The sequence below is a fragment of the Somniosus microcephalus genome, unplaced genomic scaffold, assembly GCF_052327205.1.
Source record: "Somniosus microcephalus isolate GS21.2 unplaced genomic scaffold, FLI_Smic_1.0 unresolved_chr1, whole genome shotgun sequence".
Taxonomy (NCBI): Eukaryota; Metazoa; Chordata; class Chondrichthyes; order Squaliformes; family Somniosidae; genus Somniosus; species Somniosus microcephalus.
This window is the reverse complement of record NW_028225179.1, coordinates 44,846,000-44,873,820: the sequence shown is the minus strand read 5'-3', so window position 1 is coordinate 44,873,820 and position 27,821 is coordinate 44,846,000. Positions and strand designations below refer to the sequence as shown.

General features: G+C 48.9%; 1 long non-coding RNA gene across 1 annotated transcript; it reads right to left on the bottom strand.

Annotated features, from left to right (window-relative positions):
* Positions 1–16,620, bottom strand: LOC147094886 (uncharacterized). The gene is made up of 3 exons (XR_015074627.1): positions 16,293–16,620; positions 7,700–7,773; positions 1–84 (listed from the first exon to the last, which is right to left on the bottom strand). It is a non-coding gene; the product is annotated as an uncharacterized LOC147094886 (long non-coding RNA).
* Between the last annotated feature and the right edge of the window lie 11,201 nt (positions 16,621–27,821).

The window sequence follows — 27,821 nt, the reverse complement described above, 5'->3', positions numbered from 1 at the left end:
CAGCCGGTCTCGGGGACGAGCTGTCCAGGTACTGGGTCCCCTGCTGACCCAGTCTCTGCTCGACGGCGCTGAAGAACACCCCACCTGCGGGTAGAAAGGGGGGGGCTGGGGGTTAGAGGCTGAGTAAAGCTCCCTCTGCACTGTCCCATCAAACACTCCCAGGGCAGGTACAGCACGGGTTAGATGCAGAGTAAAGCTCCCTCTGCACTGTCCCATCAAACACTCCCAGGGCAGGTACAGCACGGGTTAGATGCAGAGTAAAGCTCCCTCTACACTGTCCCATCAAACACTCCCAGGGCAGGTACAGCACGGGTTAGATGCAGAGTAAAGCTCCCTCTACACTGTCCCATCAAACACTCCCAGGGCAGGTACAGCACGGGTTAGATACAGAGTAAAGCTCCCTCTACACTGTCCCATCAAACACTCCCAGGGCAGGCACAGCACAGGTTTGATGCAACAGCCTCCATTTATATAGCACCTTTAACAAAGTAAAACGTCCCAAGGTGCTTCACAGGAGCGTTAGCAAACAAAATTTGACACCGAGCCACATAAGGAAATATTAGGGCAGATGGCCAAAAGCTTGATCAAAGAGGTAGGTTTTCAGGGGCACCTTAAAGGAGGAGAGAGGCGGAGAGGATTAGGGAGGGAATTCCAGAGCTTGGGGCCCAGGCAGCTGAAGGCACGGCAGCCAGTGGTGGAGCAATTAAAATAGGTGATGCGCAAGAGCCCAGAACTGGAGGTGCGTGGAGATCTAGGAGGGTTGTGGGGCTGGAGGAGGTTACAGAGATAGGGAGGGGAGGCAAGGGCCATTGAGGGATTTGAAAACCAGAAGAGAATTTTAAAATTGAGGCGTTGCCAGGCCAGGAGCCAATGTAGGTCAGCGAGCACAGGGGATGATGGGTGAATGAGACTTGGCGCAAGTTAGGATTTGGGGAATAGACTTTTAGATAAACTCAGGTTTGTGTAGGATCGAAGATGGGAGGCCAGCCTGGAGTGCGTTGGAATAGTCAAGTCTAGAGGTAACAAAGGCATGGATGAGGGTTTCAGCAGATGAGCTGAGGCAGGGGCGGAATTGGAGTCGGGCAATGTTATGGAGGTGGAAGTCGGCAGTCTTAGTGATGGAGCAGGTACGTGGTCAGAAGCTCAACTTGGGGTCAAATAGAACAGCAAAGTTGCAAACAATCTGGTTCAGCCTCAGACAGTTACCAGGGATAGAAATGGAGTCAGAGGCAAGGACCAAAGACAATGGTTTCAGTGTTACCAATACTTAGTTGGAGGAAATTTCTGCTCATCCAGTATTGGATGTCAGACAAGCAGTCTGACAATTTATAGACGGTGGAGCAGTCGAGAGAGGTGGTGACAAGGTAAAACTGGGTAGAGTGTAAAACTCCTTCTACACTGTCCCATCAAACACTCCCAGGCCAGGTACAGCACGGGTTAGATACAGAGTAAAGCTCCCTCTACACTGTCCCATCAAACACTCCCAGGGCTGGTACAGCACGGGTTAGATACAGAGTAAAGCTCCCTCTACACTGTCCCATCAAACACTCCCAGGGCAGGTACAGCATGGGTTAGATACAGAGTAAAGCTCCCTCTACACTGTCCCATCAAACACTCCCAGGGCAGGGACAGCACGGGTTAGATACAGAGTAAAGCTCCCTCTACACTGTCCCATCAAACACTCCCAGGGCAGGTACAGCACGGGTTAGATACAGAGTAAAGCCCCCTCTACACTGTCCCATCAAACACTCCCAGGCCAGGTACAGCACGGGTTAGATACAGAGTAAAGCTCCCTCTACACTGTCCCATCAAACACTCCCAGGGCTGGTACAGCACGGGTTAGATACAGAGTAAAGCTCCCTCTACACTGTCCCATCAAACACTCCCAGGGCAGGTACAGCACGGGATAGATACAGAGTAAAGCTCCCTCTACACTGTCCCATCAAACACTCCCAGGGCAGGGACAGCACGGGTTAGATACAGAGTAAAGCTCCCTCTACACTGTCCCATCAAACACTCCCAGGGCAGGTACAGCATGGGTTAGATACAGAGTAAAGCTCCCTCTACACTGTCCCATCAAACACTCCCAGGGCAGGTACAGCACGGGATAGATACAGAGTAAAGCTCCCTCTACACTGTCCCATCAAACACTCCCAGGGCAGGGACAGCACGGGTTAGATAGAGAGTAAAGCTCCCTCTACACTGTCCCATCAAACACTCCCGGGGCAGGTACAGCACGGGTTAGATACAGAGTAAAGCTCCCTCTACACTGTCCCATCAAACACTCCCAGGGCTGGTACAGCACGGGTTAGATACAGAGTAAAGCTCCCTCTACACTGTCCCATCAAACACTCCCAGGGCAGGTACAGCATGGGTTAGATACAGAGTAAAGCTCCCTCTACACTGTCCCATCAAACACTCCCAGGGCAGGTACAGCATGGGTTAGATACAGAGTAAAGCTCCCTCTACACTGTCCCATCAAACACTCCTAGGGCAGGTACAGCACGGGTTAGATACAGAATAAAGCTCCCTCTACACTGTCCCATCAAACACTCCCAGGGCAAGTACAGTACGGGTTAGAAACATAGAAGATAGGAGGAGTAGGCCATTCGGCCCCTCGAGCCTGCTCCGCCATTTGATGAGATCATGGCTGATCATCCAAATTCAGTACCCTGTCCCTGCTTTCTCCCCATATCCCTTGATCCCTTTAGCTTTAAGAAATATATCTAACTCCTTCTTGAATATATTTAATGAATTGTAATCCACAGTCTTCTGTGGTAGAGAATTCCACAGGTTCACCACACTCTGGGTGAAGAAATTCCTCCTCATCTCAGTCCTAAATGGCTTACCCTTTATCCTTAGACTGTGACCCCAGTTCTGGACTCCCCGGCCATCGGGAACATCCTTCCTGCATCTAGTCTGTCTAGTCCTTTTAGAATTTTATAAGTTTCAATGAGATCCCCTCTCATTCTTCTAAACTCCAGCGAGTATAAGCCCAATCGACCCAATCTCTCCTCATACGTCATTCCTGCCATCCCAGGTATCAGTCTGGTGAATCTTCGCTGCACTCTCTCCATGGCAAGAACATCCTTCCTCAGATAAGGCGACCAAAACTGCACACAATACTCAAGGTGTGGTCTCACCAAGGCCCTGTACAACTGCAGCAAGACATCCTTGCTCCTGTACTCGAATCCTCTCGTTATGAAGGCCAACATACCATTTGCCTTCTTAGCCACCTGCTGCACCTGCATGCTTACCTTCAGCGACTGGTGCACAAAGGTCTCGTTCAACTTCCCCTTCTCCCGATCTATTGCTGTTCAGATAATAATCTGCCTTCCTGTTTTTGCCACCAAAGTGGATAACCTCACATTTATCCACATTATACTGCATTTGCCATGCTTCTGCCTAATCACTCAACCTGTCCAAATCATACTGGAGTTTCTCAGCATCCTCCTCACAGCACACACACCCACCCAGCTTTGTGTCGTCTGCAAACTTGGAGATATTACATCTAGTTCCCTTGTCTAGATCATTAATTAATATATATTGTGAATAGCTGGGGTCCTAGCAGCGATCCCTGCGGTACCCCACTCGTCACGACCTGCCACTCGGAAAAAGACCAGTTTATTCCAACTCTTTGCTTCATGTCTGCCAACCAGTTCTCTATCCAAGTCAGTACCTTACCCCCAAACCCATGTGCTTTAACTTTGCACGCTCATCTCTTATGCGGTACCTTAACGAAAACCTTCTGAAAGTCCAAATACACCACATCCACTGCTTCTCCCTTATTTATTCTACCAGTTACATCCTCAAAAAATTCCAGTAGATTAGTCAAGCACGATTTACCTTTTGTAAATCCGTGTTGACTTTGTCCGATCCCGTCACTGTTTTCCAAGTGCTCTGCTATTACATCTTTTATAATAATGGACTCTAGCGTTTTCCCCACTACCGATGTGAGGCTTACCAGTCTATAATTCCCTGTTTTCTCTCTGCCACCTTTAAATAGTGGAGTTACATTAGCTACCCTCCAATCCATGGGAACTGTTGGAGTCGATAGAATTTTGGAAGATGACCAGCAATGCATCTACTATTTCTAGGGCCACTTCCTTAAGCACCCTAGGATGTAGATTATCAGGCCCTGGGGATTTATCGGCCTTCAATCCCCTTAATTTCCTTAACACCATTTCCCTACAAATACTGATTTCATTCAGTTCCTCCCTCTCATTAGAACCTATGTTCCCCGCTATCTCGGAGAGGTTATTTGTGTCCTCCTTTGTGAAGACAGAACCAAAGCACAGGAAACTCTCGTTTAAACGGCACCTAAATATCCGGAATTCTCTATGAACCGGCAAAATTTGCTCCGAAAACACCTCAATAACCGGCAATGTTGGCGAGTCCGAGTCTCCCACGGTGGCCGAGTTAGTCAGTGGGGGTAGTTCTCTCCAAACTGCCACTAGTCGGCTTCTTGGCGCTGTCGGGAGTCGGAACACCTCAATACCCCTGTAACAGGAGTCTGACTCCCACGCTGCCGGTAGTCTCTTCTGATCCGCCATTTTACAGGGGTACTGTGTGTCTCCCACGCTGCTGGTAGTCTTTGCATTGCATTATGGAAATCCCAAAAGTTGGCCCAAGCAAAAGAGAGTGGTGTTAACTTTAAAACTGAAAATCGACATATGCCAACGACTAGAAAGGGGAGAGAAGCGCATCAACATTATGAATGAATTCAAAAATCGGTTCGTCAACAATCTACGACATCAAATCGCAGAAGAATAAGCTGCTCAAGTTTTATTCAAGCTCGGAGACATCAAAGGGTGTAGAGAAACGGCGTACACTTTGTAAGCCTAAGCTTGAAGAGCTGGATACCGTGCTTTATGAGTCGTTTTCTCTTAAGCATTCAGAGGGTGTTCCACTTTCCAGACCCATGCTAATCGAGAAAGCAAAGGATTTCTACGTAAAGATGGAGCTCACTGACAAATGTGCTTTCTCCGAGGGATGGCTAACGTGCTTCAAGTTACGGCACGGGATACGACGACTCGATATTTCCGGGAAGAAGAAATCAACTGATCACGACGCCACAGAAGAATACTGCGATTATTTCAATCGGATTGTGCAGCAACATGATTTGTCGCCAGCACAGCTATACAATGCCGATGAAACTGGCTTATTTTGGAGGTTTTTGCCAGAATCAACGCTTGCTGGGGCTCGTGAGGCTAATGCTTCAGGTTACAAGGAAAATAAAGATCGTGTAACCGTGCTAACATGTGCGAACGCTGCTGGATCACACCGGGTTAAACTTCTCGTCATTGGGAAATATAAAAATCCCCGTGCATTTAAAAATGCGAGGCACTTATCTGTTGAGTACAAAGCTCAAAGAAATGCTTGGATGGATAAGGAAATCTTCCTGAATTGGTTCCATCATATTTTTGTTCCATCTGTGAAGGAACATTTCCGTAGAATAGGGAAACCTGAAGATAGCAAATGCATTTTATTGCTGGATAATTGTAGAGCCCATCCGCATGAATCAGAGTTGGTTTCGGGAAATATTTTCACCATTTATTTGCCACCAAATGTAACTTCTCTCATACAACCCATGGACCAGGGCGTTATCCAAAATCTCAAGTGTCATTACAAGAAAGACTTCCTACATAAACTGATCAGCTAAGATGACAATATTCACGCATTTCAGAAGGAATACAATCGTAAAGATGCCATCTTTAATGCTGCATGTTCCTGGAACTTGGTGAAAGGTCATACTTTGAGACAAAGCCTGTGGCCTTCTGTAATGTTTGCTGAAGGTGGTTCTTCAGAGGAGGAATTTCATGGGTTCAATGTTCATCCCAAGAGGAGTACAGTAATGGAAATGGCTGGCACGGTGAAAAAAGTACACCCAGCAAACCCTCTACGTCACCTCAGTGAAAGTGATATTGAGCAGTGGGCTGATGCAGATAGAGAAGTTGCTGTTGTGCATATGCTAAGTGATGATGAAATAATTGAGAATGTTTTGAAATCAAAGAAAGAAAAGCGAGATGGAAAGTGAAGAGGATGAGATTTCTGAAGCGAAGATTATTTCTTGGGCTGAAGCTGCAGGAGGATTTGCTTCATTACTAAAATTTGCTGAAAGGCATCCTTGCTATTCTGCCCAAGAAGTTATGCACCTCCATATTCTGCATTCCACATCTCTACAAAAAAGGCAAGAGTCCACTAAGCAAGCAGACATCCGGGACATGTTTCGGAAAGCTTCCAAAAGAGTTGAATCTGTTGAAATGCATGATCCTGATGACCCAGCTGGCATGGATATTCCTGATGAACCAGCTGACTTGGAATAAGTGTGCAGTCAACGACAGTACTTTATACTGTACTGTACAGTCGTTTATAAGTTTTGTTTTACTGTTACGTAATCAGAGTTCTGGATTACCCTCAACTGGCAGTACTGTACTTAATCAAGCATCTTCCACCATCCATTTAACACAACATTCTGTAGGTGAGTACCCAGTTACTGTATACTGCACATTTCTTGATTTTTCTATTTTTCTTTGTTAAAAATAGCCTCGGTAGATAACCCTCTCCATCATCCAGAAATTTTGATAAACCGGCAACACGCCGGTCCCGGCTAAAAAAGGTTTCCTGTATGTATTTAATTGGTCAGCCATTTCTTTGTTCCCATTATAAATTCCCCTGATTGGACTGCAAGGGACCTACGCTTGACTTCACCAATCTTTTTCTCTTCACATATCGACAGAAGCTTTGAGTCAGTTTTTATGTTCCCTGCAAGCTTACTCTCATATCCTATTTTCCCCCTCTTAATTAATCCCTTTGTCGAATCCTAAACTGCTCCCAATCCTCAGGTTTGTTGCTTTTTCTGGCCAATTTATATGTCCTCTCCTTGGATCTTATGCTATCCATAATTTCCCTTGTTAGCCATGGTTGAGTCACCTTTTTTGTTTTATTCTTATGCCAAACAGGGATGAACAAATTCTGTAGTTCATCCATTAGATGCAGAGTAAAGCTCCCTCTACACTGTCCCATCAAACACTCCCAGGGCAGGTACAGCACGGGTTAGATACAGAGTAAAGCTCCCTCTACACTGTCCCATCAAACACTCCCAGGGCAGGTACAGCACGGGTTAGATACAGAGTAAAGCTCCCTCTACACTGTCTCATCAAACACTCCCAGGGCAGGTACAGCACAGGTTAGATGCAGAGTAAAGCTCCCTCTACACAGTCCCATCAAACACTCCCAGGGCAGGTACAGCACAGGTTAGATACAGAGTAAAGCTCCCTCTACACAGTCCCATCAAACACTCCCAGGGCAGGTACAGCACGGGTTAGATACAGAGTAAAGCTCCCTCTACACTGTCCCATCAAACACTCCCAGGGCAGGTACAGCACAGGTTAGATACAGAGTAAAGCTCCCTCTACACTGTCCCATCAAACACTCCCAGAGCAGGTACAGCACGGGTTAGATACAGAGTAAAGCTCCCTCTACACAGTCCCATCAAACACTCCCAGGGCAGGTACAGCACGGGTTAGATACAGAGTAAAGCGCCCTCTACACTGTCCCATCAAACACTCCCAGGGCAGGTACAGCACGGGTTAGATACAGAGTAAAGCTCCCTCTACGTTGCCCCGTCAAACACCCCCTCTCAGCAAGCCCCTGCCGCCTCCCCACCCAAAGGTCAGCGCCCTGCTGGGCTCCCTACCTGGATGCCGTGCAGTATCCCCGTCTCCTTCAACGTCTCCTTCCACGGTGTTGGTTTAAGATGCAACACTGGTCCTGCCTCGCCAAACAGGGGTGGGGGAAGAAAATAAACCGCCATCGGTTAAACCGCACTAAACCATGACATTCGACCGAAGTCCCTCGATTGCAGTTTACACAAAGTTCTGGTCAGACCCCATCTGGAGTCCTGTTCTCAGTTCTGGGCACCACACCTCAGGAAGGCTATATTGGCTTTGGAGGGGGTGCATTACGAGGACAGGTTGCACAGATGAGGTGTGCGTTCCCTCCAGTTGAGATTAAGGGGGATGATCTAATCATGATACATAGAAACATAGAAGATAGGAGCAGGAGTAGGCCATTCGGCCCCTCGAGCCTGCTCCGCCATTCAATGAGATCATGGCTGATCATCCAAATTCAGTACCCTGTCCCTGCCTTCTCCCCATATCCCTTGATCCCTTTAGCCTTAAGAAATATATCCAACTCCTTCTTGAATATATTTAATGAATTGGCCTCTACGGCCTTCTGTGGTAAAGAATTCCACAGGTTCTCCACTCTCTGGGTGAAGAAATTCCTCATTTCTGTCCTAAATGGTTTACCCCTTATCCTTAGACTGTGACCCCTGGTTCTGGACTCCCCGACCATCGGGAACATCCTTCCTGCATCTAGTCTGTCCAGTCCTGTCAGAATTTTATAAGTTTCAATGAGATCCCCTCATTCTTCTAAACTCCAGTGAGTACAAGCCCAATCGACCTAATCTCTCTTCATACATCATTCCTGCCATCCCAGGTATCAGTCTGGTGAATCTTCGCTGCACTCCCTCCATGGCAAGAACATCCTTCCTCAGATAAGGCAACCAAAACTGCACACAATACTCAAGGTGCGGTCTCACCAAGGTCCTGTACAACTGCAGCAAGACATCCTTGCTCCTGTACTCGAATCCTCTCGCTACGAAGGCCAACATACCATTTGCCTTCTTAACCGCCTGCTGCACCTGCATGCTTACCTTCAGCGACTGGTGCACAAGAACACCCAGGTCTCGTTGCACTTCCCCTTTTCCCAATCTATTGCCGTTCAGATAATAATCTGATGTTTAAAACGATTAAAGGAATTGCTAGTTTCTCTCCAACTGCCCTTTTTCCTCTGGTGGGTGTGTCCAGAATGAGAAAGCACAACCTTAAAAATGAGAGCTAGGCCATTCGGGGAAGGACAACTTCACACAAAAGGGTCGTGGAAATCTGCAACTCTCTTGGCCCCAAAAAGCTATCGAGGCCACGATTCAATTGTAGATTTTGAAACGGAGCTTGACGTTTGTTAGCTACGGGTATTAAGGGTTAGGGAACCAAGGCGGGTAAGACGGAAGTTGAGGTACAGATCAGTCATGATCGAATTGAATGGCAGAATGGCCTCCTCCGGATTGTGTTGCTGCACCAGCGACACCCACGTCCAGAGAGTAATTTTTTTTTTTAAAACTCCTGTTTTCCCCCAAATCAACCCAAGTTTTGCCGTTTAACTACCATGCCTTTCACCACCTCGGGACGTCCCAATGCGCTGCACGGCCAATGAAGTGCTTTTGTTGGAAGCGCAGTCATACTCTTGTAAAGCTGGGAAATGCGACAACCAATTTGCGCACAGGAAGCTCCCACAAACAGCAATGTGTTAAATGACCACGTCATGTTTTTCAGTGATGTTGGCAGAGGGATAAATATTGGGCCTGAGGACACCAGGGAGAACTCCACTGCACGTCTTCCTAAAGTGCTGTCGGATTACACGTCCACCTGAGGGGGCCGACGGGGCACTTCTGACAGTGCAGCGCTCCATCGGTACAGCCCCTCCGACAGTGCAGCGCTCCATCGGTACAGCCCCTCCCACAGTGCAGCGCTCCCTCAGTACTGCCCCTCCGACAGTGCAGCGCTCCCTCAGTACTGCCCCTCCGACAGTGCAGCGCTCCCTCAGTACTGCCCCTCCGACAGTGCAGCGCTCCCTCAGTACTGCCCCTCCGACAGTGCAGCACTCCCTCAGTACTGCCCCTCCGACAGTGCAGCGCTCCCTCAGTACTGCCCCTCCGACAGTGCAGTGCTCCCTCAGTACTGCCCCTCCGACAGTGCAGCGCTCCATCGGTACAGCCCCTCCGACAGTGCAGCACTCCCTCAGTACTGCCCCTCCGACAGTGCAGCGCTCCCTCAGTACTGCCCCTCCGACAGTGCAGCGCTCCCTCAGTACTGCCCCTCCGACAGTGCAGCGCTCCCTCGGTACAGCCCCTCCGACAGTGCAGCGCTCCCTCAGTACTGCCCCTCCGACAGTGCAGCGCTCCCTCAGTGCTGCCCCTCCGACAGTGCAGCACTCCCTCAGTACTGCCCCTCCGACAGTGCAGCGCTCCCTCAGTACTGTCCCTCCGACAGTGCAGCGCTCCCTCAGTACTGCCCCTCCGACAGTGCAGCGCTCCCTCAGTACTGCCCCTCCGACAGTGCAGCGCTCCCTCGGTACTGACCCTCCGACAGTGCAGCCCTCCCTCAAGACTGCCCCTCCGACAGTGCAGCGCTCCCTCAGTTCTGCCCCTCCGACAGTGCAGCGCTCCCTCAGTACTGCCCCTCCGACAGTGCAGCGCTCCCTCAGTGCTGCCCCTCCGACAGTGCAGCACTCCCTCAGTACTGCCCCTCCGACAGTGCAGCGCTCCCTCAGTACAGCCCCTCCGACAGTGCAGCGCTCCCTCAGTACTGCCCCTCCGACAGTGCAGCGCTCCCTCAGTGCTGCCCCTCCGACAGTGCAGCACTCCCTCAGTACTGCCCCTCCGACAGTGCAGCGCTCCCTCAGTACTGTCCCTCCGACAGTGCAGCGCTCCCTCAGTACTGCCCCTCCGACAGTGCAGCGCTCCCTCAGTACTGCCCCTCCGACAGTGCAGCGCTCCCTCGGTACTGACCCTCCGACAGTGCAGCCCTCCCTCAAGACTGCCCCTCCGACAGTGCAGCCCTCCCTCAGTATTGGCAACCAGGGAGTGTTGGACTGGATTATGGAGTCTCGAGTCTCGAACCCCGGGACCCAGCCGGTTAGGGTGAGTGTCTAGGATTGTTACAGCCCCACAGTGTTAGTGGGGCAAGGTGGACCCTCCACGCTGGGGACTGCCTGCAATTCGCCACAGGTTAAAAAATTTGATAGCTGTGCTCAAAAGCATGTCAGGATTTTGTTCGGGCGAAACTCTTTCCAGTGGCAGCAGGTTCAGTAACCAGAGGACACAGATTTAAGGCAGTTGGCAGAAGAACCAGAGGTAAGATGTGGGAAAAAAATGTACAGAGTGTTGTTATGATCGGGAATGCACTGCCTGAAAGTGAATGCTTTACGGCAACAATTCACAGGGCTATTGGAGAAGAGTGGGAGGGGACAAAGATTAACTGGAGAGCTCTATACAAGAGCCGGCACAGGCACGATGGGCCAAATGACCTCCTTTTGTGCTGCATCATTCTATGACTCATTAACATCACTCAGAGCAGGACTGGAGATTACAAACACACCCTGGGCCTGCCCTGGGAGTGTTTGATGGGACAGTGTAGAGGGAGCTTTACTCTGTATCTAACCCATGCTGTACCTGCCCTGGGAGTGTTTCACGGGACAGTGTAGAGGGAGCTTTACTCTGTATCTAACCCATGCTGTACCTGCCCTGGGAGTGTTTCACGGGGCAGTGTAGAGGGAGCTTTACTCTGTATCTAACCCGTGCTGTACCTGCCCTGGGAGTGTTTGATGGGACAGTGTAGATGGAGCTTTACTCTGTATCTGACCCGTGCTGTACCTGCCCTGGGAGTGTTTGATGGGACAGTGTAGAGGGAGCTTTACTCTGTATCTAACCCGTGCTGTACCTGCCCTGGGAGTGTTCGATGGGACAGTGTAGAGGGAGCTTTACTCTGTATCTAACCCATGCTGTACCTGCCCTGGGAGTGTTTGATGGGACAGTGTAGAGGGAGCTTTAATCTGTATCTAACCCGTGCTGTACCTGCCCTGGGAGTGTTTGATGGGACAGTGTAGAGGGAGCTTTACTCTGTATCTAACCCGTGCTGTACCTGCCCCGGGAATGTTTGATGGAGTCTCGGACCACTGCACCTTACACACTTTGATGTTTAAAGTGTTGCACCCTGCACCAGAAGGGAACAGAGCTAGTTATGTGTAACTATATACCCTGTATTTGTGCAAAGCAAGGACGACTTGCATTTCTAAAGCACCTTTCCATGTCCTCAGAACATCCTGAAACACTTCACAGACAATGAAGTACTTTTTTTTTTAAACTGTAGGCTCTGTTGTAATGTAGGAAACACGTTAGCCAGTTTGCCACAAACAGCAATCTGATAAAGACCAGATCAGCAGCTTTTGGTGATGTTGGTTGAGGAATGAATATCAACCTCCTCCAGCCCTACAATACTCCCGAGATCTCTGCACTCCTCCAATTCGGGCCTCTTGCGCATCCCTCGAGTTAACCATCGCTCCACCACTGGCGGCCGTGCCTTCAGCAGCGCTGGGAACTCCCTCCCTAAGCCTCGCCGCCTCTCTCTCCTCCTTTAAGTTGCTCCTTCAATCCTACCTCTCTGACCCAGCTTTTGAGCACCTGTCCTAATATCCCTGTGAGCGGCGCAGTGTCAACTTTTATCTGATGGTGCTCCTGTGAAGCACCTCGAGACGTTTTACTACGTTTAAGGCGCTAGACAAATGCAAGACATTGGGCAGATTGGGCAACCGGTTTCCGCAATCAGCAGGATCCCACAAACAGCAGTGGGATGGTTGCTAATTATTCCCTGGAATATCGAAGGTTAAGGGAGGATTCGATTGAGCTTTCCGGGGTTTTGAACGCCATCGATAGGGTGGATGGAGAGAAACTTTTTCCGATGGTGGGCGAGTCCAGGACAAGGGGACCGAAACTTAAAATCAGAGCCTGGCCATTCAGGAGAAAAGTTAGGAAACACGTCTTCACACAAAGGGTGGTAGAAGTGTAGAACTCTACCACAAAAAGCAGTTAATCATTTAAATCTGAGATCAATAGACATGGGTATTAAGGGATATGAAGCAAAGGCAGTTGATGGAGTAAGGCAACAGATCAACCATGATCTCCGAATGGCCAACAGGCTCGAGGGGCTGAATGGCCTTCTCCTGTTCCTATCCCGGCAGTGCAATGCTCCCTCAGTACTGACCCTCCGACAGTGCGGCGCTCCCTCAGTACTGCCCCTCCGACAGTGCAGCGCTCCCTCAGTACCGCCCCTCCGCCAGTGCGGCGCTCCCTCAGTACTGCCCCTCCGACAGTGCGGCACTCCCTCAGTACTGACCCTCCGACAGTGCGGCGCTCCCTCAGTACTGCCCCTCCGACACTGCAGCGCTCCCTCAGTACCGCCCCTCCGCCAGTGCGGCGCTCCCTCAGTACTGCCCCTCCGACAGTGCAGCACTCCCTCAATACTGCCCCTCCGACAGTGCAGCGCTCCCTTGGTACTGGCAACCGGGGAGTGTCAGCCTGGATAGTGGAGAATCGGCCTGGATTGTGGAGCTCGAGTCTCTGGAATGCATGGAGCTGGAACCCACGACCTTCTGACCCGGAAGGGGGGGGGGGGGGGGCGATAAAGAGAAACGACTTGCATTTATATAGCGCCTTTGATGAACACCGGACGTCCCCAAGTGCTTTACAGCCAATTAAGTACTTTTTGAAGTGTAGTCACTGTTGCACTGTAGGAAAAGCGGCAGCCAATTTGCGCACAGCAAGATCCCACGAACAGCCATGTGATAATGATCAGATAATCTGCTTTGGTGCTGATGACTGAGGGATAAATATTAGGCACCGGGGGTGACTTCCCCACCATGGGTTCTTTTACATCCACCCGAGAGGTTTAACGCCTCGTCCGAAAGACAGCACAGCACTCCCTCGGCCGATTGTTGGGCTGAAGTGGGACTTAAACCCACAACCTTCTGACTCGAGTCGAGAGAGAGAGAGAGAGAGAGAGAGAGAGAGAGAGAGAGAGAGAGAGAGAGAGAGAGAGAGAGAGGACTGAGCTAGCCGAGCATTCGCTCGCGAAGGAGGGAGAAGAATCACAGGCACGAATGTCAGCAATCCGGGGGGTGGGAGACTGCTTGCCATCCCTCGGGAGCCTCCCTCCCCACGCGGCACTAGAAAAATCACACCTCACCCAACGCCAAGCCCAAATGGAGCTTGTAATCGGAAAAAGGGGCCCATCGATAAATTCAGGAGCGCAAAACAGGACAACCGAGGCAGGTGCGGGTATCCTCAGTCCCAGCACGGAGTCTCGCAGATTATGAAGCCTTACCCACCCTCCCAGAACACCTGGACCTTGGGAGTCCGACAAATCAGAGCCAATTGTGCGTGCTTGCCCCCACTTCAAGCGCAGTCAAAACTAAAAAAGACGGGTACAATAAACACCCCCAACTCCGCACCCCTGACCAGCGCACACACCACCGCTTGCCCCTCTCCCAGGGAACACCTGATTCCGACTCCCATTCCCAACTTAAGACTTGGTCTGGCGGTAATCCTTCCTTCCAGCACCCGACACCACCCCCACTTGAGGGCCCAGAACATTCAAATCCTGCAGGAAACTTCCCCCCCCCGCCCCCTCCCAGGCAAGGTCCAGACAAAGGCCTGGACTGAACAGGGAAACAACTGCAGAGAGAGAGGGAGGGAGGGAGGGGGAAAACATGCTGGAAACAATCCTCAGTATCACCCAGAAATCACCAGCCCCCACCCACCAAGACTGCAAACATCCCGGAAAAGGAGTCAAGTGATATTATAGGTTTGCAGATTATCCATGCACACACACACACACAAATCAGCAGTATGCAGGGAAATCCTTGCAGGGAAAAACAGCAGTGTTAAAAAAATCTGGCAGGGAAACTCCCACGTTATATAAATGAGAGAAAAACCCGTCCAATTCTTAGACCAAACTCTACAAATTCCCCCTCAACGGTGCAAATATAGGCAGAATGAGCAGATTGGAGAGGGGGTGGGGGCTGGGGAGGGGGAAGAGAATTCAAAGGAAATAGGAGGGGAAACAGAAAAATGTAGTTTTACTTGAATTAAATCTCTGCAGAAATGCTTTCAAATTATTGTATCAAAGGTTACTTTTTTTTTTAAATCGCATCAACACAGTAAAGTGGGGGGGAAGAGGTAGCATATTGCTTTTAACACTTTTTTTAGTAGTTTAATATACCACATATATATGTATTTTAAAGTTAACTGCAAAATTCCTCTGTTATTCCTAAAAACATGCAAATTTTACGGAACACGAACAGGATACAAAATTATAGGGAGGAAATAAAACACTTGGGGGAACCTGCAATCTCGCTTTAAATTATTGCAGTTTAATAGAAATAGATTGTTCAAAAAGCAGTTATATGGGAATCGACATTAAAATCAATTTAAAAGCACTTCCTGCACGAGTTTTCGTTCACGATCTCAGAAAACACATTTATTGCAAAGACGACGGGGCGGGGGAAACACGTCTGTTTAAAATTTAAACGCAACTTTATAAAAAATGCAGTCAAAAAAAAACATTCAAACTCCAATTTTTTTTTTTTTTAAAGGGGCACGGAACCACGATGTCGAATTAAAACGGGGACAAATGAGGATCTCGTTTCTGCTCTCCAGGCAATTTAATTTCTACAAGATTGCAAAAATGTCTCTTTAAAGAACGGCCACACTGCACGATTTAAAACGAATGCATCTTTTTTTAAATGCATAAAAAAACACAAGCAAAGTGCGTTTTAAGTAAACGGCTTAATGCATAAAGCTAAATTAGAGGGCATATTTTAAAAATGAGACTTGAAATTGAGAAGAAATAAAATAAATAACTGCACCAATCTCTTAAAACACACGCAAACTGCGTTTTAAGCACAAGGCACACAAGCTAAATGAGAGGAGTTTTTTAAATTCACACATTCAATAAATTGCACCAATCTCAAAACATTTTTCTAAATCACATGCAAACTGCGTTTTAAGAAAAAAGCTGAATGCATAAAGCTTAAATTAACAGGGCATGTTAAAAGACTTGCAACTGAGAGAAGAAATTGCAGAAATCTCAAAAAAAAATTGAAAACACACGCAAACTGCGAAAAGCTGAATGCAGAAAGCTAAATTAACAGGGCATGTTAAAAGACTTGCAATTGATTCAACAAACAATTGCAGAATTTTTTTTGACTTAACATAATTACTGCAATTTTTTTCCAAGTGCAGCAAAAAAATAAATAAATGCAACATACACACAACCCACCCTGGAAATCCTTGGAGCTCATTTTAAATAAAAGAGGAAAAGAGAGCAGCGCCTTTTTTTGCAGCATGTGCAATGGGGAGGGAGAGACAAGGCAAAGTAGCCCAAGCGCTGACGTCAGCGGCCGGGGGGGGGTCAGAGGTCGCCGGACCGTCCAGACGGTAAGCGAAGTTTTAAAAAAAACCCCGACAGCGTCCGCCATTTCTCTTTAAAAAAAACCCCATCGCGCGTCGAGCACCCGTCCGTCACTGTAATAAAACCGACGGTCCATCATCATCATCATCACCACCAACCCCCCCCCCCTCAATGCTTTGCGCCATCTTTGAATCGGCTCACCTCCCGCTGACAGAGGAGGAGGAGACAAAATGGAGGCGGGGCCCGAGCGCTTTTTTTCCCTCCGCTTCTTTCTTTTCTTTCACAAAAATCACCCCTCCAGCGGCGCCATCCGCCTTCAATCGCCTTCAATCCGTCTCCGTCGGGCCCCCCGCCGTCTTTTCGTCTCCGCTTCGGTGGGTATTTGCCAAGAGGGAGGGGGGAATTGTTGGAGGGAACCACACAAAAAAATAAAAAAAAACCCGGTCTCTTGTCTTTTTTCCCCCCTCTCTCTCTCTCTCTCGCGGCCCGGGCTTTGCGCGTCAAAATGGCGACGGCCCGGCCACAACCTCGCTTTCAGCCCCGGCTGGCCCGACTCTCGCGAGACTTCCGGTCGTCCCGCCCACCCGTCTCCCGAGGCGTTCTGGGAAATGTAGTTCTTTTTTCCCCCCAGCCCATTCTCTCTGAGACAGTCCCACGGGAGCAGAGGATGACTTGCTTCCACATTAAAAATGAGTTCACAGGTGACTGATGAGTCCAATGCGGGACCTACAGTTTCTGTCACACGTGGGGCAGCCGGTGGTTGACCTTTTTTATTTAAATCTGGTAGTACTTGTTACAACACATCAACTTCATGATAAATCCATGGTGTGGAGATGCCGGAGTTGGACTGGGGTGGACAAATGTAAGAAATCACACAACACCAGGTTATAGTCCAACAGCTTTATTTGAAATCACAAGCTTTCGGAGCGCTGCTCCTTCTTCAGGTGAAGTGGAGAAATGCATAAAGACACAGCTTATATAGTCAGAGAATCATGTCAGATGTTTACAGGTAACCTTTCCAACTGCCATTTGTCACACCTCGGCAGAGAGATAATCACAGCAGTCAAAGGTGTGAATGATGTCCAAACAGGTCAGTCAGGGAAACATTACATCAAAGAACAATGAGGTGGGGTCACAAGGGGTCAAATATTGCAGATGCTGGGGTCTGTATGAAAAACAAAAAAAGACAAAAAACATTTTTTTTGGCTGGAAATCACAGCAGGTCCGGCCGCATCTGTGTAGAGAGAACAAGCCAATGTCGACTCGAGTCTGGATGACCCTGCATCAGGTGGGGTTACATGTAGCGTGACATGAACCCAAGATCTCGGTTAAGGCCGTCCTCATGGGTGCGGAACTTGGCTATCAGTTTCTGCTCGACGATTTTGCGTTGTCGTGTGTCTCGAAGGCCACCTTGGAGAATGCTTACCCGAAGATCGGAGGCTGAACGTCCTTGACTGCTGAAGTGTTCCCCGACTGGAAGTGTCTCCCCAGAGCGGAGAAACTACGCCATGTTCTTTGCAGCCTTCAACATGTCATCGATGACGACGAACACCTCGCTAAGGCCATCCCCACGCCTCCACTACTCGCTTTCAAACAGCCGCCTAACCTCAAGCAGACCATCGTTCGCAGCAAATTACCCAGCTTCCAGGAGAACAGCGACCATGACACCACACAAACCTGCCACAGCAACCTCTGCAAGACATGCCAGATCATCAACACAGATACCATCATCACACGTGAGGACACCACCCACCAGGTACATGGTACATACTCATGTGACTCGGCCAACGTTGTCTACCTCATACGTTGCAGGAAAGGATGCCCCGGAGCATGGTACATCGGCGAGACCATGCAGACACTGCGACAACGGATGAATGGACACCGCGCAACAATCACCAGGCAGGAGTGTTCCCTCCCAGTCGGGGAACACTTCAGCAGTCAAGGACATTCAGCCTCCGATCTTCGGGTAAGCATTCTCCAAGGTGGCCTTCGAGACACACGACAACGCAAAATCGTCGAGCAGAAACTGATAGCCAAGTTCCGCACCCATGAGGACGGCCTTAACCGAGATCTTGGGTTCATGTCACGCTACATGTAACCCCACCTGATGCAGGGTCATCCAGATTCGAGTCGACATTGGCTTGTTCTCTCTACACAGATGCGGCCGGACCTGCTGTGATTTCCAGCCAAAAAAAATGTTTTTTGTCTGTTTTTTTGTTTTTCATACAGACCCCAGCATCTGCAATATTTGACCCCTTGTGACCCCACCTCATTGTTCTTTGATGTAATGTTTCCCTGACTGACCTGTTTGGACATCATTCACACCTTTGACTGCTGTGATTATCTCTCTGCCGAGGTGTGACAAATGGCAGTTGGAAAGGTTACCTGTAAACATCTGACATGATTCTCTGACTATATAAGCTGTGTCTTTATGCATTTCTCCACTTCACCTGAAGAAGGAGCAGCGCTCCGAAAGCTTGTGATTTCAAATAAAGCTGTTGGACTATAACCTGGTGTTGTGTGATTTCTTACATGATAAATCCATTACATTCATTAACCAATGTAAGAAGTCACACAACACCAGGTTATAGTCCAACAGTTTTATTTCAAATCACAAGCTCCGAAAGCTTGTGATTTGAAATAAAACTGTTGGACTATAACCTGGTGTTGTGTGCCTTCTTACATTTGTCCACCCCAGTCCAACACCGGCATCTCCACACCATTCATTAACCACAATAAGGCTAAGCCTTAAAAAAAAAAAAACAGCTTTAAGATTAACAGTACAAATACAATAATATATTTTTTCAGACAAATGCAATGTCAACAATACAAGTACCCATAGTAAAAAACAATACATACCAGTCCTACTGGCAATCTAGCAACTCTTCATTTTTGCTTGGTATAACCTGTTATCCTTTTTTTAAAATGTTAACATTCAAGTACAACAGTACTTATACAACTCGGGGCGGGGTGTGCTGGGCTGGGCGGCGCGGGCCGGTGTGTGAGTGACGATCTCCCGGTGAATGATGGAGTGATTGAGGAAGGTCCACAGCTGGAAGTAAACAGATTTTAGACTGAGTAACAACAGCAGATGAAGCAGCACAGGATTGTGAGAGCACCAACCAGAGAGAACACTTCCGATTCTAAGAGCTTCCAGAGATCGACTGGGGTAAAGGCCTTGCGACTGGCACCATTGCGCTGTAGCACGGCGGCCGGCAGCTCCTCGGCGGGAGGCTCGGAGGTCGAACCGGTAGGAGGGGAGGCGGCCAGCGGACCGAGGGCGGGGAAAGCAGGCCCTGGAAGGTCGGACACCGCGGGAGGCTCGGAGATCAGACCGGGTGGAAGGAGAGCCAGGGAGAAGCAGGCCCCGGGACGTCGGTACCACAGCGGCTGAAGATTGTCGGGCAGGAGTGCGGGAAAGGCGGAGCAAGGCGAGAGCGGACCCTATTGTGATGGCGCCGATGAAGATGGCTGCCGTCCTTGCGGGCTCCGTGTGTACCAGGCAGCTACGTGTCCTTTGCTGCTTGGTGCGCTCGGCTCATTAAGAAAAAAGAATTTCACTGACTGGATTTCACTTGTTGTATTTGGTTGTGTGACAAATAACATTGAAATTGAATTGAATTGAACTCATCAGTTACATAGTAAATCCATTACATTCATTGACCAATTATGGTCAACAATAAATTTTACAGGTAAATCAATAATGTTCAGACGGTGGTTGAAGGGGCGGGTGGGTGGGGTGCTTGGGTTGACGTGCGCTCCTTGCGCTGCCTGCGCTTGGCTTCTCCTTGCTCCCGGCGAAGAGACTCGAGGTGTTTGGCGCCTTCCCGGATGCTTCTCCTCCACTTTGTGCAGTCTTGGGCCAGGGATTCCCAGGTGTCGGTGGGGATGATACACTTTTTCAAGGAGGCTTTGAGGGTGTCCTTGAAGCGTTTCCTCTGCCCACCTGGGGCTCTCTTGCCGTGTCGGAGCTCCGAGTAGAGTGCTTGTTTTGTCTATCTTTTCAGTGCACTCTTTTGAGGGCAGACGTCGACGACGAAGTCCAACACCGCCTTCAGTGTGCCAGTGCAGCCTTCGGTCACCTGAGGAAGAGAGTGTTTGAAGACCAGGACCTCAAACCCGGCACTAAGCTCATGGTCGACAGAGCAGCAGTGATACGTGCCCTGCTGTATGCCTCAGAGACATGGACCATGTACAGCAGGCACCTCAAAGCACTGGAGAGGTACCACCAACACTGCCTCCGCAAGATCCTGCAAATCCATTGGCAGGATAGGCGCACCAACGTCAGTGTTCTTGCTCAGGCCAACATCCCCAGCATCGAAGCTCTGACCACGCTCGATCAGCTCCGATGGACGGGTCACATCATCCGCATGCCCGATACGAGACTTCCCAAAACAAGCGCTCTACTCGGAGCTCCAGCACGGCAAGAGAGCCCCAGGTGGGCAGAGGAAACGCTTCAAGGACACCCTCAAAGCCTCCTTGAAAAAGTGCAACATCCCCACCGACACCTGGGAATCCCTGGCCCAAGACCGCACAAAGTGGAGGAGAAGCATCTGGGAAGGCGCCGAACACCTCGAGTCTCTTCGCCGGGAGCAAGCGGAAGCCAAGCGCAAGGAGCGCACTTCAACCCAAGCACCCCATCCACCCGCCCCTTCAACCACCGTCTGCCGCACCTGTGACAGAGACTGTAGGTCCCGCATTGGACTAATCAGTCATCTGCGAGTTCATTTTTAATGTGGAAGCAAGCCATCCTCAGTTCCGAGGGACTGCCTAAGAAGAAGACTCTTTTGATTGGGTGCTTAAACAAATTGACTGTAAATTAATAAAACTTTAAATAAAACTTAACAAATTAAATTAAAATTTCGTTCTCCGAATTGATAATGCACGCCAGTCCCTGCTATTATGTCCGTGTATAATTGAGACACGGACTGCAGGAGTTGATTATAACAAGTCTTTACTGAATGGAGACAACCTGGAAGCTGAAACTACAGAAGCCTGCTAGGGCCTTTTATACAGGGGTGGTCACTGCCGGTACTGCAGTCTGAGACCAGTTATTCCCTTAAAGGTACATACACAACAATTCCTCCCCTTTTAGATAAACAGTACATAACATTCATTTAACAACTAAATAATAACTAATTACAATTACAATTACGGTTGCTAGATACATTGGTTGAAGTTAAGCAATTATAAGTCCAGTCTTTGAGGAGGCTTCCTGATTCTGTCTGGATAACGCCTCTTTGGGATATCAGGTTCTTCTGGCAAGGTTGAGTCAGGATCAATGTCGTTGTTTGGTTCGTCTGCTTCCAATATCACCGATTCTGCGGTAGATGCAATTGGTACTTCGGTTTCATCGCCAGGTGTATCAGATCGTGGTGTGGAGTTGACGTTTTCCAGTGACTCTAGAATCTGGTCAGCATAGTGTCTTACAATGCTCTCTCCAACGTCCACGGTATACATTAGAGGTCCTTGCCGTGTACAGATCGTTCCTGGCTGCCATTTCTCTGTGCGGTAGTCCCGGGCCAAAACTGGTTGACCTATCTTAAAACTCCAGGTCGGCCTTTCATTCATACTCTGAAACGGTCTGTTCTCCACATCTCTTCTGACGTTTGGCTTAACCAAATCCAAGCGGCATCGTAGTCTTCGATTGAAGAACATCATGGCTGGAGTTTGGTTGGTAACCGCATGTGTCGCATTCCGGTAGGCAAACAAGAAGTTATCCACCTTGTGTTGTAGGGGTATATCTTCATTACACATTGCCTTGAAAGCCTTCTTGAATGTTTGAACAAACCTCTCAGCCAATCCATGAGTGGCTGGATGATATGGGGCGGATGTGTAATGCTTAACACCATTGTTCTTTAAGAACCTCCGGAACTCTTCAGACACAAACTGTGGTCCATTGTCAGAGCAAATCTGTTCAGGCAGCCCATTTCTGGCGAATATGGTTCGTAAGACTGTGATAGTTTTTTCTGTGGTGGTTGAGGACATTTTTATTACCTCTGGCCACTTTGAATGTGCATCCACCGCAATTAAAAACATCGAGTCCATAAAGGGACCAGCAAAATCAATGTGCACCCTTTGCCATGGAGATGAGGGCCACTCCCATGGATGTAGAGGGGCTTGTGGTGGGGCGTTTTGGACCTTCTGGCATCCTGTACAGCTCTTGGTCATCTCTTCGATTTCTCTATCGATTCCCGGCCACCACGCAAACGCTCTGGCTAAGTTCTTCATTTTTACCCCTCCCAGATGACCCTCATGAAGCTCATTGAGCACTCTATCCTTCAATTTGGGTGGAATTACTACTCTGGATCCACACATCAAGGTTCCTCTGCACACTGACAGCTGTTCTCTTCTCGGCGAGAATGCTGGCAGCAGTGGTTCGCCATGTGCTGGCCATCCCTTCACCGTTAAATCATAGACCCAGGAGTGTGTCAGGTCATTTCGTGTTTCCTTTTCTATGTTTGCATTCGTCACGGGGAGACATTTGACTATAGTCGAGTGGAATAACTCCACTGGATCCACTGCCAGTTCTTCTTCCACCGTCGGCAACGGTAGGCGCGACAATCCATCAGCATTCCCATGCTGTTTAGTTCCTTTGTACTCGATGTCATATTGGTGTGCCCCTAGGAAAAGGGACCACCTCTGTAGCCGTTGTGCCGTCATTATCGGTACGCCCTTCTGAGGGTTGAAAATGGAGACGAGAGGTTGATGATCAGTTAGTAGAGTAAATTTCTGACCATGCAGGAAGTGATTGAACTTCTTCACCCCCCACACCAGGCTAAGGGCCTCTCTGTCAATCTGGGCGTAGTTACGCTCGGCTGAAGTTAACGAGCGTGACGCAAAAGCTATTGGCCTCTCTGAACCATCAAGGAATTTATGTGACAGTACCGCCCCAATGCCGTAGGGAGATGCATCACACGCCAGTCTTATCGGTAGTGATGGGTTGTAGTGAGCCAATACTTCTCTTGAAGTGATTAGGTCCTTACTCTTCTGAAAGGCCCGCTTACATTCATCGCTCCATTTCCATGCTACTCCCGTTCGTAGTAGGGCGTTCAGTGGATGCAGAATTGTGGACAAATTCGGCAAAAACTTATGGTAGTAATTCACCAATCCGAGGAATGACCTCAGTTGCGACACATTTTCAGGCGCTGGAGCCTTAACTACCGCTTCAATTTTGTCAGGGGACTTATGCAACCCCTCTTCATCAATCACCTGGCCACAATACGATATCTGTTTCTTTAAAAACTCGCACTTGGGGCGATTGGCTCGTAGCCCATGTTCACGTAGTCTAGTGAGCACCTGCTCTAGGTTGGCAAGGTGTTCACTGTCATCTTCACCTGTCACTAGGATGTCGTCCAAGTAACACTGAGTCCCCGGAATCCCTTGCAGGACTTGTTCCATCGCTCTTTGCCACATCGCCGGAGCTGATGCTACTCCGAATACCAGTCGATTATACTGGTAAAGACCTTTGTGAGTGTTTATCGTGAGATACTTCCTAGAGGATTCTTCAACCTCCATCTGCAAATATGCTTGTGCTAGGTCAATTTTTGTAAAACGCTTCCCTCCAGATAGTGAGGCGAAGATATCTTCTATCCTTGGAAGAGGATATTGTACTGTGTGAAGGACTGGGTTCACCGTCACCTTGAAGTCCCCACAGATGCGAACCTTCCTTGGCTCCTCAGACTTATTGTTTAACGTTTTCTTCATGACAGGAATGATGGGTGTCGCCCACTCGCTCCAGTCTACCTTAGATAACACGCCTGCATTCTCCAGATTCTCCAGCTCTGCCTCGACGGCTGGGCGAATTGCATATGGTACCGGTCTAGCTTTGAAAAACTTGGGAATTGCATTCTCCTCTATTTTTATCGAGGCGGTTACGCCTTTAAGAGTGCCCAGTTCTTGTTGAAATACCTCTTTGGCGTCAGCTAAGATTGTTGACAATCGTCCAGGAGTGACGTCGTCATCCTTTTTACCAGCCACTGTCAGTGCCTGAATGGAGTGCCAGTCTAAACTTATCTTTCTGATCCATTCACATCCCAATAACGGTGCAGAGATACAATTTCCATATTCTCTTGCCGTTGTATTCGACAGGCACCCTTATTTTTCCTCTGGGGTATACTTTTTGCCCCGTATACGTCAAGACAATGGATGTCTCTCTCAAGGGTATGTGTGAGAATAGCCGCTCGTAGTCTCATCAATTCCTGACGGTTAGAGCTGATCCTGTATCCAATTCCATTTTGACTTGGGACCCTGCTATCGTGAGGGTGACCCAAATGGTTCGGTGATCCTCTTTTGCGATTACGTTGTGAAGTTTGAGACAGCTTAGTCTCTTGTTCCCAGATTCACTATCGCTCTTCTGGTCTTCGGAACTACTGTCCGTCATCTTTTGTACTTTCCTGTACGGTTCCTTAGTAGCCTTTTTGTTGTTGTTGGTCTTCTTCCCAGACCTGCAAACTCGTGCAATGTGTCCCATCTTTCCGCATTGCCTGCATATTTTGTCCTTGGACCAGCAGTCCTTCTGGTCATGGTTTGTTCTGCCGCAGCGATAACATTTTGCAAATCCCCGTGTCATTTCGTGGGTGCCGTATTCCTGTGGCTTTTGTTGTATTTCTGCAGCTCCCCTTGCTGCTGCTTCGTACGATACTGCCACGCTGAAAGCCTTATCTAGCGTCAGCTCTTTCTCTGAGAGTAACCTCTTCTGGGTTCCTTCACTCAGGAGTCCACAGACAAATTTGTCCCGTAAGGTATCTGCCAGTCCTGCTCCGAACTGGCAGTGCTTTGATAGCTTGCGTAGTTCCGTAAGGTAATCAGCATTGCTCTCATTTTTATGCTGATTTCTCCTGTGGAATTTAAATCTTTCTGCTATCAGCAGCGGTGTAGGTTTTAGGTGTTCCTGTAGGATAGCAACAATTTCGTTAAAACTCTTCCCCTTCGGTTTGGCTGGAGTAATCAGGTCCCGCAATAGGCCGTACGTTCTTGCGCCCATTAAATTTAGCAATACCGATGCCTTTTTCTCATCGGCTATTTCGTTTGCCTCGCAATATACCTCGACTCTTTCCACATACGTGGTCCAGTCTTCTATTGCATTATCGAAGGCAGTGATATCGCCAGTCTTTGGCATCTTGAAAATCTAAGATGGCGCCTCCCGCACTTTGCCTTCGTCCCCGATGGATCAAAATGGCGCCTCCCGCGCTTTTCCTTCTTCCCCGCCGAGTTAAGATGGCGCCTCCCGCGCTTTCCCGCCGCTGCCGCTGCTGGCGATTATATTTATTTTACTATCCTGTAATGGCGACGCCCTATGGTCTTCGCGCCTCCCCGATCGCTGCTGCCAATGCCGCTCTCCGCGGTATTTTTATTTTTCGATCGCGCTTCAATATTTGCTCCGTTAATTGAAGAACCGTTCCCGTCGTGGAGCGGACCCTCTGGGACACTTCCCTCCCTCTTCTTAGGTCCGAACGCTGCCCGGCTTCGAAGCACCGGCCGCGCCCTGTGTGCTCCACCCTCTCTCTCTTTGCTTCCCGACTCGCTGCCCGGCCCCGTTGCAGAGCCACCCGATCGAGCTCTAGCCCGCCGCAGCCCAGGAAGGATCAGTGCACTACCTGCCACCAGCCCGATTAGCTTGGAAACCACAGACTGGAGAACCAAGCCTGGCTCTCGACAGTCTCTCCTGCACTTTTCAATTCAATGATTTGGAGGGCGGTTGCCCACGGTCGACGCCCGTTTCTCGAGTTTCTTTGGATTATTTTTTTTTTCTTTCTTCTGGCTTCGACCTTAAATAACGTCGTCTGAGGTGCTGCCGAGTTGCAGGTAAGTTCGTTTCTTACTCGTCACCAGTATTATGTCCGTGTATAATTGAGACACGGACTGCAGGAGTTGATTATAACAAGTCTTTACTGAATGGAGACAACCTGGAAGCTGAAACTACAGAAGCCTGCTAGGGCCTTGTATACAGGGGTGGTCACTGCCGGTACTGCAGTCTGAGACCAGTTATTCCCTTAAAGGTACATACACAACACCCGCGGCGCCCACCGGTCGCGGAATGCCTCAAGCATGCTGGCAGACACCGCGTGCTCCATCTCCAGGGCCACCCGAGCGCGAACATGGCCGCGGAAGAGAGGCAGGCAATCGGGCCGAACGACCCCCTCGACCGCCCGCTGCCTGGACCAATTGATGGCTTTTTTGGCCAGGCCCACGAGCAGTCCTACGAGGAGGTCCTCCGATCTGCCCGCTCCCCTCCGCACCGGGTAACCAAAGATCAGGAGCGTGGGACTGAAGTGCAGCCAAAAATCGAGAAGCAGCCCCTTCAAGTAGTGAAAGAGGGGCTGCAACCTCTCACACTCCATGTAAACGTGAAACACGGACTCCTCCAGGCCGCAGAAAACCCAGCCCATTGTCACACGCAGGCAGCTCTTTTTTTTTTTTTTTTTTAAGTCAAACATATTTATTTAACTATGGCAGTACTTGTTACAACTCATCAATTACATAATAAATCCATTACATTCATTAGCTGTAATAAAACAAAGCCTTTAAAAACAGCTTTAGGATTAACAGTACAAATGCAGTGGTCAATTTTACAGAAAAATCAACACTATTAACAGTACAGGTACGCATAGTGAAAAACTATTTTACGCCAGTCCTATTGGCAATCTAGTAACTCTTCATTTTTACTTGGTATTACCTGTTGTCCTTTTTTTTAACTTTAACATTCAAGTACAACAGTACTTATACAACTCATCAGTTACATAGTAAATCCATTACATTCACTGACCACGAAAAAAAGCTTCAAAAACAGCTTTATGGTCAACAATATAAATACAATAATAAATTTTTACAGGTAAATCAATAATGTTTAAAGTATAAACTGCCACTATTTAATAAACCAAGAAAAGAAAGAACCCGTATACACCAGTCCTACTGGCATCGTTCAATCATTCAGTCATTCATTTCTCCGTTCGTTCGTTCGCTCAAGCGTAAATTCCATTGTGCATGTCTCGCAGGCAGCTCTTATTCAACAACAACTTGCGTGGAGAGAATGGAGAAGCTGGGGTTGTTCTCCTTAGAGCAGAGAAGGTTAAGGGCGAGATTGACCAGAATGGTACCAGGGATGAGGGACTTCCGTTATGTGGAGAGACTGGAGAAGCTGGGATTGTTCTCCTTAGAGCAGAGAAGGTTAAGGGCGAGATTGACCAGAATGGTACCAGGGATGAAGGACTTCAGTGATGTGGAGAGACTGGAGAAGCTGGGGTTGTTCTCCTTAGAGCAGAGAAGGTTAAGGGGAGATTGACCAGAATGGTACCAGGGATGAGGGGCTTCAGTGATGTGGAGAGACTGGAGAAGCTGGGATTGTTCTCCTTAGAGCAGAGAAGGTTAAGGGGAGATTGACCAGAATGGTTCCAGGGATGAGGGACTGCAGTTACGTGGAGTGGGATTTGAGCCCACAACCGTCTGAATCAGAGGCAAGGGTGTGACCAACTGAGCCACAGCTGACACTCCAGCAAGAGGATAGTCACAAACTTCAAGAAGGCACAGATAGGCGGGTGGAATGGGCGGACACGTGGCAGATGAAACTCAACGCAGAGAAGTGTGAGGTGATGCATTTGGGTAGGAAGAATGAGGAGAGACCGTACACACTAAAATGGTGCAATTTTAAAGGGAGTGCGAGAACAGGGAGAGCTGGGGCTGCTTGTGCAGAAATCTTTGAAGGTGGCGGGACAGGTTAACAAAGCAGTT